Source organism: Cibotium barometz, chromosome 15 (genome assembly GCF_041138505.1).
Source record: "Cibotium barometz isolate CiBa-2024 chromosome 15, ASM4113850v1, whole genome shotgun sequence".
NCBI lineage: Eukaryota > Viridiplantae > Streptophyta > Polypodiopsida > Cyatheales > Cibotiaceae > Cibotium > Cibotium barometz.
In genome coordinates this window covers 8,457,054-8,462,082 of record NC_141060.1, presented here as the reverse complement: position 1 = coordinate 8,462,082, position 5,029 = coordinate 8,457,054, and positions in this window count along the sequence as shown.

Sequence of the window (5,029 nt, the reverse complement as noted above, 5' to 3'; positions counted from 1 at the left end):
ATGCCATTTAGATTGACTAATGCCCCGGCGACATTTAATCGTCTCATGCAAGATATTCTCATAGAATACTTGGATGATTTTGTTCTTGTCTTCTTTGATGACATCTTGGTATACTCAAAGAATGCTGCAGATCATGAAGATCATGTGCGCAAGGTCCTAGAAATCCTAAGTGTTAGATCATCGTAATACCACTACGGGCATTACCACAGGAGGGGACGACCTTTGGCTCACCACCCAGCCATAGAGGAAGAATGAGGATTGCCCCTCATCCCCGAGGCTATTTAGTGTGTGGCATGCTGTCCACACTAGCCTGGCTGCCCATGGCTCTACATGGGCATCCTCTCCCACTAAACCCTGGATGGCCACGTCCTTGGCCCGCCGTCGGTCACAGACGTTACAGCCTACGTGACATTACCCCCTCTTAAGAAGAGTTTTCGTCCTCGAAAACAAACTCCGGAAACCTCTTGGAAATTGCACTATGACGTTCCCAGGTAGCTACCTCCTCATCCCTATCTGTCCATTTAACAAGTACCTCTTGGTACGCTTTATGTCGGGTTTGTCTATCATGATACTCTAGAATCTTTTCAAGTTCATGTGGTATCTTTGGTGGCTCTATCAAGTCCACCAAAATCTCTGGAGAAACTGCGTTCTCTAACCCATGAATTGATTTCTTCAGTTTACTGACATGGAAGATAGGATGGACTTGAGAACTCTGGTAACTCAAGTTTATATGCTATGTCCCCAATCTTCTTAAGGATTTTAAAAGGACCACAATATCTCGGAGAAAGTTTATCACACTTTCCCGTTTTCATGGTTTTTGACTGCGCATGAACCTTGAGGAATACAAAGTCACCTTCTGCAAAGCTCACCTTTCTACGTCCTTTATCCGCATAAGTTTTAGCGTGATCCTGAGCGCTACAAATGCTCTCACGTGCGGCTCTGAGCATATCATTCATATCTTCAAGGAAACCCTTGACAGATTGAATCTTCTCCTTTTCTAGACCTACAGCCATTGAAGATCTCGGTTGGAATCCATACATTAACATGAATGGTTTTTCACTCTCGTTGCTGAGTGTTTGGAGCTGTTATAGGCAAACTCTAATAAGGGCAAGTACTCTTCCCAATTAGATTGCTTCTTACTAACATAAGAATGTAACATATCCTCTAGAATTTGGTTAACTCTTTCAGTTTGACCATCAGACTCCGGACGATCCGCCGTACTCATACTCAGAGTAGTATCCAACTTTTTGAAGACTTCCCTCCAAAAATGACTGTTGAACTTTCTATCTCTATCCGACACTATATCTGCGGCCAGCCGGGCAGGCCATATAGCTCTTGTAGAGATGTTCAATAAAGAGTTTTGCCAACTCTAGCGTTTTAACAGTTTTCTTCGTGGCGATAAACTTTGCCATTTTAGTTAACCTGTCCACTACCACCCACACTGAGTCATTCCCTCGACTCATCTTGGGTAAATCGGTAAATGGAAATGCTTTCCCATTTTCCTTGAAGAATCTCCAGTGGATGGAGTAGTCCTCCAACCTTAAGACGTTCATGTTTATTGACCTGGCACTTATTGCATTTCAGCACATAAGTCTGGACGTCCTTAAATAAACTAGGCCAATAAAACTATCCCTTTACTAGTGCATAGGTCTTTTGAATCCCGGGATGACCCGCACTTGGACTATCATGACTTTCTTTAAGAATCCCTTCATCACCTTTGACTGCCACAGCTTCAAAGGGGAGTGATAAACTTCATCGGGAGAACTAGCAATACGTGCCAACGAGGGAGGTGGTCATGTCTGTGAAGAAGTGCGTATGTGTACAGCACGCCAGACCTCTGTAAAAGATGGATCATGCTCACATAAACCACGTAGTGACTCCAAGAAATCATTCTTGAAGACTGTGAAACTAAGTTCATTAATCTGTGGCATGCGACTAAGTGCATCTGCCACCACGTTATACTTACCTTTCTGGTAACGTATCTGAAGGTCAAACTCCTGTAGAATCTCCACCCATCGAGCTTTTCTTCCCTTCAGTTCATTTTGACTTGAAAGCTATTTCAGACTCTCATGGTCCATTCGGACCTCAAAAGTAGCACCATATAAATAGTGTCTCCACTTTTTCAGTGCATGAACTATCACTAGTAACTCTTGCTTGTAAGCCGAGGAGTTACGCTGCGCACAATCTAACTTTTTACTCTCAAATGCAATTGGGTGTCCCCTTTGCATAAGCACGATCCTAATGGCCTCATTACTAGCGTCTGTTTCCAAAACAAACGGCTCATTTGGATCGACAATAGTCAAAACAGGTGCAGCAGCTACGGTCTCCTTGAGCTTATCAAAGCTCTTCTGTTGGGCTTCCCCCCAACTAATGTTTTTTGTTTTGAACCGTAACTGGTCAGTCACAACGGGACTGTGATCTTCACGTAGTCCTTCACATACTATCATAGAACCCCGACATGCCATGAAAAATCTGCAGTTCCTCGAGATTCTTCGGCGCTGGCCATTTAAGCATAGCCTCTACTTTTTTTGGCTCCATCCGCATACCATCGGCGGATATAATTTGGCCAAGGTAGTGAATTTCTATTTCAAAAAATTCACATTTGCTCTTCTTTGCAGATAGTTTGTGCTTTTGCAACAACTCGAACACTAGACGCAAATGCTCTATGTGTTCTTTCTATGTTTTACTGTACACAAGAATATCATCTAGGAAAACTACTACGAATTTTCCCAGATATGGATGTAAAATGCTGTCCACCATCAGCATCATAAACGTCGCTGGAGCATTGGTTAGCCCAAATGGTATAACCAAAAACTCAAAATGCCCAAAACGGGTCCTAAATGCTGTCTTCGCAACATCTTCTGCTTTAATTCTAACCTGATGATACCCAGATCTTAGGTCTATTTTTGTGAAGTATCTCGATCCATAGAGTTGATCAAACAACTCATCCATGCATGGCATCGGATACTTGTTCTTAATCGTTATCTGATTAAGAGCCCTATAGTCTATGCACATCCGCATAGATCCGTCTTTGTTCTTTACAACAAGAATAGGCGATGCCCACGGACTTGAGCTAGGCCGAATGAAGCCTTTGTTCAAATATTCAGTCAATTATTTTTCCACCTCCTGTGTCTCGGAGTGGCTTAATCTATAAGCAGGTTTGCTTATAGGTTTTGATCCTGGCATAACTTCGATGCCATGGTCTACTTCTCTAGATGGTGGTAAACCATCTGGTAAATCATCAGGAAAAACATCATGAAATTCCTCTAGTAAATTTGTTAAAGTATCTACGTACTTTTTCTTTAATATTTCTTTCACCTTGGATTTTTTCTTGTTTGAATCACATGCATGCCAAACAAGGTTTTCAAAGAGTGGGTCTCATCCAAGGCTATTTTGTTTTCCTTGTTTGTCTACGCAAACATCATTTTTAGTTTCATCTACGGAAACAGAATTTAAAAGAGGGTAACAAGAATATACCTCTGCTATTTGGTCTATGCGGACCGCTGTGCACAGCTCCATGGAGGAAATAAGTGGTGTGGCAGGGACAATACGATCACCTGCAGGGTAATGACTCTACCTCCATGTTCAAAATATAGCGTATTATGTAAGTAATTCTGAGCTAGACTAGGGCCCAAGCCATACAGCCACTCCCTGCCTAGATATACGTCTGCTCTGGCTAAGTACATGACCTGAAAGTCAAGCGGAGCCTCGTAGTCTTACATAGATAATGGGACCCCCAATACTACGGTATTCCATACCGTTTTGTCATATCCGTTGGCTAGGCCAACAGTATACTCATGATGATTACTCCGGGTCTCAGTCAACCCCAATTTCTTGACTAACGAGTAGTTCAAGAAGTTATGGCTAGCTCCATCATCAATAAAACCTGTGACTCTATGGCCACCTATGGTGCCATACATGTGCACCATGTCATGTGGACCTACAGTAGGCTGCCACATCGCTGGTGTCACTGAACAAGCGTGATGCTCATCACAATGACACACTGTCACCTCTTTGAACTCTGCGGAACTGAGAGGAAGTCTCTGCACTGTATGCAACTGCCTTGAGGATTTACCATCTTTTTTGGGCTCGTTGCCACTCGTGCTGGCTTTAGGCTTTAGACATTCAGCCTTCGTGTGCCCTACATCATTGCAATTAAAGCAACGATTTTCCTTTCGCGCTTTAATATAATGCTCTTTCTTTTGGATTTCGATGTCTCTCTTCTTCTTGGATGGTCGTGGTTTTTTAGACCAATGACCACCCTGTCCTTCCTGGTCCGTCCTATCCCCTTGTTTATCACTGTGGAACCCTTTTCTTTTAAGGCTTGACCTCCTCTTTTCACTACCCTCGGTCCTGCTCGAACCACCACGCGCACTACGGTGCTTGATGTCATCGAATATCTGCGCATACTTAATTTCCTCTGCTAAGTCTTTAGGCTATAAGGGCTCTACGTACTCAAGGTAATCATCTTTGAGACCTCTTTTAAAGCCTCGCAATGTCTGGAATGCATCGATCCCCTTTAGCTTGAGTACTATCTCCCTATAGTCTGAGATGTATTGAGTCAGGGATTTGTTCTCCATCGAGCACTTGTCCCATAACTCCCAGCTTCTCTCCGCCTCATTAAAAGGCAAAAACTCTTTTCGAAACATCGTTTCAAACTCCGTCCAAGTGGCAGGACGAGTTGTCAAACTCATCCACCACTTGTACGCTTTGCTGAGATTAATGAGAGGCTAGCCTCTCTACGGGCTGTATCCGGCTAGGCTACTATCACAGCGCGTGCAAATCTGACCACTTCGCTAGAAACATATTGACCGAGTCCTTGTTTCTCTCCTTCTCCTCGCCACCAAAACTAGGCGGCTTTAAGTGTTTTAATAACGACGAAGTTGTCGCTATGGACAGCCCCGTAGGCACATCGGCTTGTACTCCTACAACCACTGGCGAGGCTACGCTCACCCATGCCATAGGAGCTCGGCTACCTCGAGGAGTCGGCGTTCTAGCCGAGGCGGTTGTCAGTGCGTCTAACCGTGTG